This window comes from Dipodomys spectabilis, unplaced genomic scaffold (genome assembly GCF_019054845.1).
Source record: "Dipodomys spectabilis isolate Male_0828 unplaced genomic scaffold, ASM1905484v1 ptg000029l, whole genome shotgun sequence".
NCBI classification, from domain to species: domain Eukaryota; kingdom Metazoa; phylum Chordata; class Mammalia; order Rodentia; family Heteromyidae; genus Dipodomys; species Dipodomys spectabilis.
This window is the reverse complement of record NW_024870706.1, coordinates 947,916-962,905: the sequence shown is the minus strand read 5'-3', so window position 1 is coordinate 962,905 and position 14,990 is coordinate 947,916.

The following is a 14,990-nucleotide window of genomic DNA, read 5'->3' as shown; positions in this document are numbered from 1 at the left end:
GACTTTAACACACAACTATCCCCACTAAATAGATCAACTCGGCAAAAAATCCACAGAGAAACTGCCGATCGAACAAGTGCATATATCAACTGATTTAGCAGGCATCTAGCGAATATTCATCCAGCAGCATCAGAATACACTTTTTACTCAGCAGCACATAGAAAATTTTCCACAATACACCACATTTTAGGTCACAAATCAACCTTGTCAAAATTCAGACACATTGAATTCATATCTTGCATTCTCTCAGACCAAAAGGGAATAAAATTAGAACTCAACACAAACAGCCACCAAAGAAAGTCCAGTAACACATGGAGGCTGAAAAACACACTGTTGAAGCACCAGTGCATCATGGAAGAGCTTAGAAATGAAGTTCAAATGTTCATGATATTCATCAAAAATTAGCACAGAGACTATCTGCTCCTCGAGACACAGCAAAGGCATGATTCAGAGGCAAGTTTATAGCTCTGAGGTCCTACATCAACAAATTGGAGAGAACTGAAACCAACAATTTAATGAGATCTGACACTCCTTGAAAAAGAGCATCAAGATAAACCCCAATCCAGTTGATGGAAAGAAATAATTAAAATTCAATCAGAATTAAATGAATTAGAATTTTAACAAAACCATAGGAAGAATCAAAAAAATGAGAAGGTTCTTTGAAAAAAAAATAACAAAATTGACAGACCCATAAAAAAATCTTATCAGAAAAAGAAGAGACACGCCCAAAGAAATAAACTCAGAGATGAGAATGGAAACATCACTACAGAAACAACCAAGATTCAGAACATTATAAAGGAATACTGCTCAAAACTTCATGCTAATATGTTTGAGAGCAGAAATGGACCTTTTCCTGGCAATTATTGACATGCCAAAACTAAACCAAGATGAGTTAAACCATCTTAACAGGCCCATATCAAGCACTGAAATAGAAACAGCAATAAGAGACCTCCCATCTAAGAAAAGCCCAAGAACAGATGGTTTTACAGCAGAATTCTACAAGACCTTCAAAGCAGAGCTCACACCAATATTCCTCCAATTTTTCAATGAAATTGAAAGAGAAAGTTCACTACTGAAAGCTTTCTATGAAGCCATCATAACCCTCATCCCAACACCCTCATCAAAGAAAGAGCACTATAGACCCATTTCTTTGATAAACCTTGATGCAAATACTCTCAACAAAATTTTGGCTAATTAAATTCAACAATTCATCCAAAAAATCATACAGCACAATCAAACAGGATTCATTTCAGGGATGCAAAGCTGCTTCAATATACGCAAATCAATTAACATAATTCATCACATCAACAAGAGCAAGGATAAGAACCACATGGTTATCTCAATAGATGCAGAAAAAGACTTTGACAAGATCCAAGACCCCTTTATGGTGAAGGTCCGAGAAAAATTAGGAATCCATGGAACCTTCTTCAATAAAATAAAGGCTGTGTATTACAAAACTACAGAAAGCATTATACTCAATGGTGAAAAACTAAAGCTATTTCCTCTGAACTCAGGACGAGACAAGGATGCCCACTCTCTCTACTGTACTTCAATCTAGTATTAGAGTCCCTATCTACAGCAATAAGACAAGATGCAAACATAAAAGGGATCCCAATAGGGAAAGAAGAAGTCAAACTCTCCCTCTTTGGAGATGACATGATCTTGTATTTAAAGACTCCTCCGCTCCCAAGTTACTCATGGTGACTCAAAACTTTGGCAAAGTAGCAGGGTATGAAATTAAGCCTGAAAAATCAATGGATTTACTGTATGCCAACAATGAGAAAAGTGTAGCTGAGATTATGAAAGCAACTCCATTCGTAATAGCCCCCCAAAAATAAAATACTGAGGAATTAACTTAACCAAAGTAGTGAAGGAACCCTATGATGAAAACTTTAAATACCTGAAAAAGGAAACCAAAACAGACTTAGAAATTGGCTAAAAGTTCCATGTTCCTAGATTGGAAAGATCAACATCATGAAAATGGCAATACTTCCCAATGCTATCTAAAAATTGAATGTGATACCTATCAATATTCCAACCTCATTCTTCAAGGAAATAGACAAGGCAATCCAAACATTCATATGGAACAATAAAACACCCCGAATAGCAAAAAACGATCCTTAACAGAAAGAACAGTGCTGGAGGAAATCAATACCAAATTTCAAACTCTTCTACAAAGCCATAGTAATCAAAACAGCTTGGTACTGGCAAAAGAACAGACCTCAGGACCAATGGAATAGAATTGAAAACCCAGGAATGAACCTAAAGACCTACAGTCATCTAATCTTTGATAACGGAGCTAAAAATATAGAATGGAAGAAAGACAGTCTCTCCAGTAAATGGTGCTCTCAAAATTTGTTAACTAGTTATAAAAAACTAAATCTAGATCCTTATATATCACCCTGTACCAGAATCAACTCCAAATGGATCAAAGACCTCAGAGTCATGAAGACACTCTGAAAACATTACAGGATGGAATAGGAGAAACGCTAGATCTCCTTGGCACAGGCCGAAACTTTCTTACTAGAGACCCAGAAACACAACAAATCAACAAAAGTTTGGACAAATGCAATTGCATGAAATTGCAGAGCTTCTGCATGGCACAGGACATAGTTAGAAAGATCCATAGAAAGCCCACGAATTGGGAGAAGATCTTCGCTAGCCATACAATGGACAAGGGTCTCATATCTAAAATATATCTGGAACTCCAAAAAAATTAAATTACCCAACAACAAATCCTAAAAGAAACAACTGCCCAATAAATAAGTGAGCTAAAGACTTAAAGAGAAACTTCTCTGAAGAGGAAAGAAGGATGGCCAATAGACACATGAGGAAATGCGCAAAATCCCTAGCCATAAAAGAAATGCAAATCAAAACAACATTGAGATACCACCTCACGCCAGTTAGAATGGCAAAAATCAAGAACTCTAATAACAACAAATGCAGGATTAGATGTGGTTAGGGTAAACGTACTGCATTGTTGGTGGGAGTGTAAACTTGTTCAACCACTTTGGAAAGTGGTATGGAGGTTCCTCAAAAGACTCCACATAGACTTCCCCTATGACCCAGCAATCCCACTTTTGGGCATTTACCCAAATGATCACAAAGAAGACCACACTAAAGCTCCCAGCAAAACTATGTTTATGGTAACATTATTTACCATAGCTAATCTTGGAACCAACCCAGATGCCCCTCAGTAGATGAATGGATCAAGAAATTGTGGTATATGTACACAATGGAATTCTTTTTCTCCACCAGAAAGAATGACATTGCCCCATTGTTAGGAAAATGAAAGTCTTGGAAAAAAATTATATTAAGTGAAGTAAGCCAGGCCTAAATACTCATAGGCCCCATGGTTTCCCTTATTGGTAATAAATAGTATATGTCTGAGACAAGCAGAAAAGGTAAGATTCGTTGATGTTAGGTGAAATGTACCCCAAGATAAGTATTCAAATTTTTTTTTCATGCGATTGTTTTTAACATATTTATAAGATGAATTTTTGTTGCTTTGTATGTCCCTCCCCCACGATATAACTCCTGTTTTCACTATATTTTATGTTGGTATAATTTATGGAGGGGCATGGAAAAAACAAATCGAAAAAAGGATAGAGTTGGACCCATTGTAACAATGAGATGTAGAAGATGTTATGTCGAAAAACGAACTTTAAAACTTTCGCAAGCCGGAGTATAATGGGGTGAGGCAGGAGAGGTGAGATGGAAGGGGATAGGAAGGGGAAATAAAGGAGGAGGCAACAATGCTTGATAAGAAATATACTCATTATCTTGCCCATGTAATTGTAACTCCTCTGTATGGTATTTTCAGAATATTAAAAAAAAACCTTCATACCTATTAATTTTATACGAATTCTATGTGCTTAGAAGGTTCTTTTTATTTTCACAGCCGTCTTTGGCATACACAGACATATCATGGATTATATGAAGGTAATAAATTTCCAGATGCTTGCCAGGAGGAGTAAAACCTATAGTTTTTTGTTTTTTGTTTTTTTTTTGAGAGGCTTGCCATTTCATGAAAAAAATATGCTGCTTGACACAGGATTTCACAAAATTGTATTGCTAGGAAGAACTTAAACAATCATCTAACATTACAGAGTTGAGGGAGATGAATTGATCTTCTGAATAATTTACTTTTGGGTCAAATAAGAGCAGGCTGCCAAAAAGAGAGTAGACTTTAGAGAAACATGAGGAGTTGTATGTAAATAGGTGCTTAGCTGATTTTGTTAATTTGTGAACTAATACAGGGAAATAAAGTGCAGCAAGGTTAAAAAAATAAAGAACTCTGCATTGAAATACTCATTTGTGTGTGTGTGTGCACACACGTGCCTGTACACACACGTGCATGTTCATGTGCTCATGCATGCATTCATCATTCCTGCTCTAAGCATCTGTGCCCAAGGTAGTGGTCTACCACTTGAGCCACTGCTGCACTTCTGGTTTTTTGGAGATAATCACATGTTTTTTCATGATTGGACTGGCTTTGAACAGTGTTCTTCAGATCTCGGCCTCCTGAGTAGCTAGCTAAGCTGATTCACCCTCTGAGTAGCTAGTTAATATTCTGTCTGTCCTCTATGCTTCACTGCTCTTTTATTCTTTTCCTGAGGTTATCACAAGCCTGTCATATTTATTTCTAATTGTTTTAAAAATACTGTTACTGCTTGGCACCAGGGGCTCCAATCTGTACTCTTAACTACTTAGGAGGCTTGAGAACAGAAACCAGGACAAATTATAGGGAAGTTCCTTCTCAATTTATAGCTGGGTGCATTGGATCATTTCCACCATCCTGCACTATCTAGAGACTAAGATTGGAAGGACTGCAGAATCCAGGAAGGTAGACAAGTAGGTGTGCAACTCTGATGCCATTGATGATGGGAAGAATAAAAGGACAGATCAGGTGCATGTTCTTGTGGAAAGGGAACCCCTATACTAAAATTAACCACTGATATGCCAGCCTAGCAAGAACAATACCCCAAGTTGAAATCCCCACAATTTTCCAAAACCAAAAGAAGTACATACATTAACATCCCAAAACTTAGCACAATCTGTTCTTTTCTCTAATATCATCTTTATCTGATTATCATATTATGTGACAGAATAGTTTCTTCATTAAACTTATGATATATTTTAAAAGACCTCGAAAATTCTTTCTCACTTATTAAGTGCAAATGAATGGCATATTACCTCACTTCTTACATATTTGACTGCCACTAAAAATCCATCCAATGGTTATTATAATAATATATTCTGATTTGTTACTTTATTTGTAACAGTTTTTAAACATTTTGCTTTTCTGGTGAAGTTTAAGTATTTAAATGGTATCATCAAAGTATATTCCTTGGGTACTTGGGGCAGGTTTTTATAAAATTTTTAACTAATGGCTTCTAAGAATTCTTAATTTCTATATTATTTGTATTATTTTTAATTTCAATATAATTTTATTGTAAGGGTAATGTACAGACGGGTTACAGTTACATAAATAAGGTAATGAGTACATTCTTTTGAAAGGAACTTGTTAACCCCTCCATCGATTTTTTTTGTACACTCAAACAATTACTGATGCTTTTGCTGTTGCTATTGATCAAATGTACTTTTGCTTTCATTGTTCATGCATTTTTATTTTAAAATTGATATAAAAGGGGTTTACAGTTACTTAAGTCAACTAAAGAGTACACTTCATTTTATTTTCTATATTTCTAATTTTGATGTTAGTTACTTATTTTCTTGTTTCTTTAGGATTCTTTTTTCAGAGTTGTAGGATTAGTAAATTTAATTTTGCATAATTTTTACATATGTAAATTATTCAGACACATATATGTTGCTTTTAAAATATTTAACATGTGAATATTTAAAATTATTTTCTTAATTTTTATATGGCTAGTGAATTTAAATAAATTGATTTTCTTATAGTTCTAAACATATTTTTCCAGGTAACAAATAATTACTGTATTTTCAAGAAGCACATACAATATTAAGAAAGGCTTCATTTCCTGGTCATTTTTTTTGTAAATATTTGTACTTGAATTAAAAAAAAAGTTTGAGCTGGGCATGGTGATTTGTGGCTTCCATTTTCTACCTATGGTAGGAACTGCAAATAGGGTTTGTAATTCAGGAGAGCCTGAGAAACTATGAGACCCTATCATAAAAATATCCAGAGTGAAATGATTAGAGATATAGCCTCCCATAACGAGATATAGAGCACCTGGTTATCATATGCTAAATCTTGAGGTTAAAACACCAGTATCATTAATCTTTTGTCAAAATTAAAGTATACATGTTTCAAAATGTTTATTATTTAAAACTTATTTGCAAAGGTTCTCATGTCTTCTATTTCTTAATTTTCAATTTACTTAATCTATAAGAATCCAAGTATATTGTGACTATTTGATTTCTACTAAACGTTTAAATACTATGAGCAATATTATGATTTCATATATTAACCTATTTTTATTATTTGTGATAATTTCCTCTATTTAATATTATAATATCAATATTCCAAATGTGTGTATGTGATGTGTGTGTATGTGTGTGTGTGTGTGTGTGTGTGTGTGTGTGTGTGTGTTTATATGGTTTTGTGTGTGTGTGTTTTGTGTGTACTTCGTAATTCTTGGGAGATCACACCATTATTTCACATATGCTATATCAATATTTTACCACTGAACTATATACTGTGTAGTTATAATGCAAATAGTGTTTTAAATTATGATAAATAGTGTTTTAAATTATGACTTTTAAATTTTCATTCCTAGTATGTTTTTTCAAAATTATATATGATAAAATGTCATCCATTTTCTATCCACATTAGCAATTGTTATTGTTATTTTACTGTTATTTAGAATATTTCCAGTGCTTTTTCACTTCCAAATTCTTGTGTTTGTTATTGATAAAGGTTTTACTTTGCTGCTTTTCTCTCTTCATTCTTTTTGTCTTTACAGTTTACCTTTTGTTTCCTTTATTTCTTTGGAAATTAATTATCATATTCCTATTACAATTTCTTTACATTGTAACAGGTCATTACAATGCTTTATTTTCTTTTTTATTTTTCCCATCTTCTCTGACTCTTAGTCCACACTCTTAGGTGGATTAAAAAGAAACTTGATTAAGGACACTTTGATTATTTTCCTCCTTTTCTTGTCTGAAGTCTTTCTGTATTTGAAACACAATAACAATGACATACAGCTCCTAGGTGGTCCATCATTCTATCCCTTCTCACTCTCCTCTGTTGTACAGCTCAAGTCGTTATCATTCAAATTTATTATGCTATAGTGTTATCTAAATCTTAATTCATTCCTAAATTAATTTTAGTTGTTTTAAGCATTCTCTAAAGACATTTTTTCCTATATAATATCTGGGGTCTTGTGTTTTCACAAGGTATAAAATATGAGTGACTATCAAACATCTAGATATCTGTAGAATATTGGTCCAACTGCCCAATTCACTTGTATGTAAATTCAAAGAATACAGGTCAGTCAGAACAATCTTGTAAAATGGTGTAGCTTGAGGCCTCATAATAGATTTGATTCTTATTACCATGTTTATTAGTGAAAGAACCGACATATATTAGAATGTAACAGATTTATCAAAAATAAATTCTTAGTTTTATTGTCAATAGATTTTGAAAAGGATGCCATGACTTAATGAAATAAATATAGAATCTTAAATGGGTGTATTGGCACTATTGCCTCTCTAGTTATAAAGGATGATCTTAGACTACTTCCTCAAACCTTATACAAAAATTAAAAAAAAATTATTATCCAACTAAATGTGAGTTGTAAAAACCTACAAAACATAAATGTAAAAATTCATGACAATGGATCAGTAAAGGTTTCCAAAAAGTTGACATGGTAAGCATTAGTGGATAAAGAAAAGCAAGAATAAACTAATATCAACTGATAACCTTTCTTAATTCTATGAAAGTAGTGAAAACATATCCAACAGATAGAGGGCACATATTTGTTAATGCTACGATGTTAATGCTACAGTGATCCTGAATCTTAAGTACTTTTATATTTTCTAATTCTGTATAAATTTTTCCCGAACAGGATATTTCTATAAAGAACATATATAAATTAATAGTCAATAGAAGCATATGAATTAAGCTCCTCTTTAGTATCTAAGAAAAAAGAAAAAGAAAGCTCACTGGTATGACCATAATATAAAAAGAAGACACAAAATATAGTAATGCATTTGTGGAGAAATTGATATACTCCGCATAGCAGAATGATTTGTGTAATACTACAGTCATTTAGCAAGCAAGTTTTCAAGTCTTCAAAAGGTCAAAGAGAATTGTATATGTTCTAGCCATTACACTTCTATGTATGTATTAAAGACAAGTAAAAAACTTCTATGGATCGGGAATGTAGATCATTGACAGTGGACTTGGACAGTATGAGTGAGAACCTGAAAATAATTCCCCAAAACAAATTTTGAAAAGACACCCTATAGAAGATTTATGCAGAAAAAATTCCTGTAATTCAATTTTATGTCTATTTTAATATCTGTTATAAAATTTATAGCATTTCTATTTGAAGAAAGGCAAGTTTGTAAAAATTAGGCTTAGAAAACCTATGATTGCACAATTCACTTCCAAAGCACTAAAATGTATACAATGAAAGGAGATAATATATTTCATGTGAATTTCATGTCAGCAAAAAAATAAAACTATAGTTGAAAATTCTTCACACAAAATACAAAATACCCAAAAAGAAGTTTTTGTTGTTGGCTAAAAATTCTTTGTAAACTACAGCTTCTAAAACAAAGATGTGATTTCTGTTTATTTTGAGTTTTATTGTCTGTTTTTTGAGTTTATTCAGAGCTAACCCAATCAAAAAATGTATGTGATAACTGGAATATCTAGGAATTATGCATCACTTATACGTAATTGATAACCTTTTCTGGAAGAAACTTTTAGCAAATGATAGAAAACACAAATCTATGCATCTGCATTTTATGATAGCCATATGTTACTTGCTCAATCCAATTGTTTTTCTCTACTTTGCTAGAAAAATGTATTCTCAGGATAAGAACCAATAACGTGAAAAGAAACAAAATACACAATCATCTTGATTTATTTGTGACAAAAACAAATGAAATAAAACAATTCCACTTAAGTGACTCCATTATTAGTATCATTATTAGTATCTATGAAGATGATCCTGAATGCCAACATCCATTGAATTTTTGGAATTTTAATTTCTACGAACATATGAAAACTAGAACAAGAAAACAAATATAGTCTTAGAGCAAACCAGCCTTGCAATAATTTTCTTAATTGTATTGAAATTACCAAAGAATTAATACCATTAAAACTATCTTTTCCTATGCAAATCATTTTAAAAAGTTTATCACTTATTATAATTAAAATACCAAGCAAGAGCAATTTTACAGAATAATTAGAAATATCATTTTATTACTATCGTAAAATAGAATAAAAGACCAGTCCCAATATATTATCATTATTCTTAATTTCGAATCATTACCTAAATATCTTAAACAATCTAAATAGTCATGTCTTTAACAAAGACGTAAATATTCTCTACTTTTTACCTAACATTTTCCATGCGCATGTATTCATGTTTCTAAGAAATGTTCACAGCAGGTAAAAGATGCTTCTGTGAAATTAATGTGATATATTTTGTTGTTGTTCTTGATGTTGTTTGCAAGGTTAGGCATTGTCCCTAAGCCATTTTGTGCTCAAAGCCAGCACTCTACAGCTTGAAATATAGAGCTAATTCCTGTTTTTAGTGGTTAATTTGAGATTAGAATCTAACAAGCACTTTTCTGTCTCGGCTAGTTTCTAACACAATTCTAATACCTCATTACACAGAATAGCTCGAATTATAGGTGTGAGTCATTGGCACTTGGTGTAATGTATTTTTTTTAACTTTAATTATATCTCAAGATTTTTGTTTCACTAAATTATACATATTATATATATATATATATATTTCTGAAGACAGACTCCCTCTAAAACTTTTTATGCTACCATTTTTGACCTTTTTATTTCAAAGATATACAGTCTATTTTTCCAAAAGTTTCCTAGAATAAAATAACTAATATTTCAATAGAATGTAGCGTTTATTACTTTTAAGGGAATTTTAGATATATACATGATATTGTATTAATATTTATATTATATTACTTGAAATAATTTTGTTCAAACTCTTAAATATTTGTGTGTAGTGGTGGGGAGAGAGGAAGTTAACTCATACTGGTTAGGAAATTGCAAAACTTCAAAAATCTATTCTATAATTTGTTATAAGCACATAGTCAAGCTAAATGTTATGGTTTAGTTTTTTTGTTTCTTTGTTCAAAATTTTTATATGGATGCATGCACAGTGGCAACATTAAAATTATTAATCAAAAGACAAATAATCACAAATCATAGGTACATATCAGAGTTTCAATAGTTAGCACTTATGGTGCTAATAATAATTTTGATGAGGATGATGATGACCACAGTGTAACCTGATAATGACAATATTGTGATTGAAAAGGAAAAAAAATTACACATTTTTGAAGCTATATTTCCCACATTGAATATATAGTAATAAATAGCGTTGGATTACATATAATAAGAATAACAAGAGGAGCGTTTCAATATCAAGAAATATCATAGAAACAGGTAGAAACAGTAAAAACCGTAATGTTATTCCTGCAGTCTCTCTAATGTATACACACTTTTCTTGGTGGTATTATTTTCTTATAAATAAACTTAATTATTTCCACATTTTGATGGGCTAAGATGTAGTTTTCAGCTTAGTGTGATTAGTTCAAAAATATTCTCATATAGATACTATTCAATAACCAGTGTTGTCAATGATATATTAAGGGTATGTTCTTCAGTACATATGAAAAATATGACACTATTTACATAGTACCACTTACCTATCTGTAGTTACCTTAAAAGGACATAGACCTTAGTGCCAGGAGGTGAAATTTATTTTTATTTCTGCAGGAAACAATTTGTGACTTTATACCAACAAACTGAATTTGACTCTTTCCTTATTTGTAAGGTAAGGTGGAAAATGTAAGGACTCTTCACTTTTCTTTTTTCTTGCTCTAGAAGTCAACACATATATTCTTCATTATTTCTGGTAGATAACATCCATTTATAGATGAGAAATGTAAGGCCAACAGTCAATGTAGTGAGTAAATAATGATACTAGAATTTGTGTCTGAACACTTCACTCTGTGTGCTTACAAAGAGAGTAATTTGGTGATGAAGAGGACCAATATGAAAAGACTATGGGGAAAAAGCATACTTTGGAAATGGTTGTTTTAGGACTAAGTGACAGTGTTGAGTAAATGAAACAGGCTGGTGTCAGGGGCATAAAAAGGAGTATATCGAAATTATTTGAGTGGGGGCTGAGAAGGTGGCTCAGTGGGAGAGCACTTGCCTTGCATGCATGAGGCCCTGTGTTCGATTTCTCAGCACCACATAAGCAGAGAAAAAAAGCAGGAAAGGTGCTCTGGCGCAAGTGCTAGAGTCCTAGTATTGAGCTGAAGAACTGAGGGACAGCACCCAGGCCCAGAATTCAGGCCCTACGACAGGACCCAACCAAAAAATAGAAATCATTTCAGTGACAGAAACTGAGAAAATCTTGATCATTCATCTTATCTAATAGGAGGGAGTAGAAGGGTAAGAAGAAATCAAATGTGCTTCCACACGTTTGGCTGGCAACTGTGTTAGTGCTACTCTTAGTTATAAGGACCACAGGTGGAAATGATGGATTTAGGGGAAAAATTCTAATAGTTCTGAAGTTTAGATGCAAAGATGTGTCTGTTTAAACATCATCAAAATATCCAAGACCATGAATATGAAAAAGAATAATATAATTGGGGGTATTATTGAAGGGAAAAGGAAAAGGAAAGTTTTGACACAGGTGTGAGCAATGTGGGCACCACTGTATACAAGATTGGAAGAAAGAGATAAATAAGGGGAAAAAAGTAATAAACACAGATTTACAGAAGTAAAGGAAGGAATTTGCAAGAAGATATTGAAAAAAATATGCTATTTGGATTTGATAAGTAAAAGGACATAGACAAGTTCAATAAGAACATTGTTTTGGTGAAAGTCATATTGATAAAATTTTGGGATATGAATATGAAGCCATAAAATTCTGGATCTATAAATTCAACAGATCCTGTTGATTTTAAATGTTGGGAACCAATGCTTTAATCCTGACCTTAGAAGAATTATACACATATAACTGTCATGAACTTTACTCATAGGTATTGTGTGAATATTTGTGAAGACTTTGTTTATCTAGGAGTTTATAGAGTGAACTACAGCACAGAAAACCTTAATTTGTCCTACAGTTCCAATGTGTGGCCCATCTTTCCACATCAGCTTTGGATTTTATTGAAATATCTTTAGATATGTTTGGGTGTCTTATCAGCCTATTCATTATAAATGTAGGACAAGTAACACCAAGTATTAGGTTGAGCATACAGCATTACTGATGTGTCTGAAAACTCTTCGAATTGATTCTTTAGAATAGAAAATGCCTCAATAGCCATTGACACATCATAACTTCCATATACTCTATTTAACTTAGTTATTGTTAGGGATATCTCCCTGGTGAAATAACCCTGTCAATGAACCTGTCACAAATTCTTATATGTAGGGAATTCTTTTATAAACTTCAAGCTTTTATTGAATGGAAGAGTTCAGACTTTACCCTCACCAATACGACTGAATGCCTAAAAAGATAAGACATTTTGCTTTAATGCCTTTCTTTCATTTTCTCATACCCTTAGGTAAGTAGGGAAGGATTTTGATGTAACAATAATACAATGGTTACTTGTACTAACACGACATTTAGGATCTAGTGTTGCTAATTAGCTCTCGATTTTGTGGCTATTTATATTTCTCATGGGAAAACTAAAGAGCTCCAAGGAAATTGACCTAAGGAGACTTTCAATTCTAATATTCAGTTTGTCTCAAAATGCTTTAAATCCTACATCCTCTAATGTGAGCATAGGGTTACACTGTGCAACTTTTCTCCTCAAAGAGTGAGTACTACCCTATTGCTTAATATGGACAAAGTACTTTCATACATAGACTGGTCTTGTGCAAACAAGAAGTGGTAGTTGAACAATGTTCTTAGCAGTTTGTATAGATGAAATGGAAATAGAGCAACTATGAACTCAAAAGGAATGTGTAAAAAAGCGAAAGGCACAAAGTAGAATGTGCCAAGGAAATGCTGAAGTATAATTTCAAATTATGTGCTCAGGTGTGAGAGTATGTTCAAAGTACAGCTTAAGAAAATGTAGTTGTATATCTTGGGGGAAAATTGCTTTAAACTCTTCTAGGATAGTTGTACAAGTAGAAGCCCCTAACTCTGACTCTAATCAGCCGCATCATCTTCAACTTAGGGACTATTTTCCAAGTGCAAATTGAGAAAAAGAGGGCTCCTCACAGTTAGTGTTCAGGTTGAAGTAATGTAAATAACATAATTTTTCTTATAAGACTTCATTTATTTTGGAGGGTTAAATAGGAAAAACCCAAACAAATATTTTGCATATACCTAAATTAAGTGGGACATAGTATATTACTCTCTCTTTAACTGGGAAGTTGTAGATTATGTCTTTTTATACTCTAACTTGGGACAATGATCTGCTGTCAGTCATTTTCTTCCCCTCCCCATCTTTTGCCCTTCCAATTACATAATTTTTATTTAAAGACACATACATGAGCTTGCATTTCTAAATCCTTCAAAATTATCTGAACTGCTTCATACTTCTGGCAGCCTCCTATATCTTTCTCAAGGGGATATTTTGTCACCACCATTTTAACCCATATGATATTGGATATCTTTCTTCTTAATTCAGTGCAAGATATACATTAGACTCATCCAGATATCTCAACACTTGTACCACCATGAAATCCTATCTTCAATAAAAATCATGATTTTAGAATATCTGGGGAGGTGGCATCTGTCATTTTTGAATTATCCTAAGTGATACTTACATGCAGTCATGTTTTAAATCAATATGCCTCTCAGTAGATGAATGAATTGACAAAATGTGATACATGTGACAAAATGCTTCCAATTCATACGGAAATGAAAAAATCCTACTAAGTAAAATAAACAAGACACAAAGAAAGAGATTCCATGTTTTCCCTAATTTGTAACAAGTAGGAAATATCTAGGATAGCCCTAGCAGATGAGCAGAATGGCTCAGTAGCTATGTATAAGATGATGATGAGCAAAATGAACTCCTACATATGGAAACAAAGGTTTTCTTTGTGGTTGTTGTTTTTAATGTATTCTGTGATTCTTTTTTCTTTTGTGTTTTCACCTATGGTTTGTCCCCTGCTGTGTTTGATTTCAGTATCATGTGTCATTGTATACATATTTATTTTAATTAGGGAAGGGAAGAGGAACAACAACATTGCACGACAAAGGACAAAGGACAAACCAATGTAATATCAATGCTCACAAGACAACATGATGAAAACTTACTTTACAACTTGTGAAGGGTATTGGGGTGAAGGAAAACTGTGAGAAAAGTGAGGTAGTGGGTAAAAAGTTCTACATGTTATCTATTCACCATCTTACAATTCAGCAACCCCTTCTATATATCACCTTGACAATATAATTAAATTAAAAAATAACTTACATAAAATATAATTTCACTGTATTGGTATAGTAAATACAATTTTATTCCCCCTTTCTTTATTAGAGGGTCATCAACTTGAATGTTATCAAACTATGGAATATCTTCACAATATACTTGCCTTTATGTTGAAAAAACCATTATCTCACACTATAACCTAAGAAAGTTCAATTCTATGGAAACTCCTTACTTTTAAAACTGAATAATTGTTAAGAGGACAGAATATAATTATTCTTCAAAATTCAGATGACTACTAACTAATCATTTTCAAATTCTGATCATGCCATACCAGAGACATTTAAAACAGCATCTGTTTACATTTTAAGTAATTCTGCAATAGATCAAATTTCCAA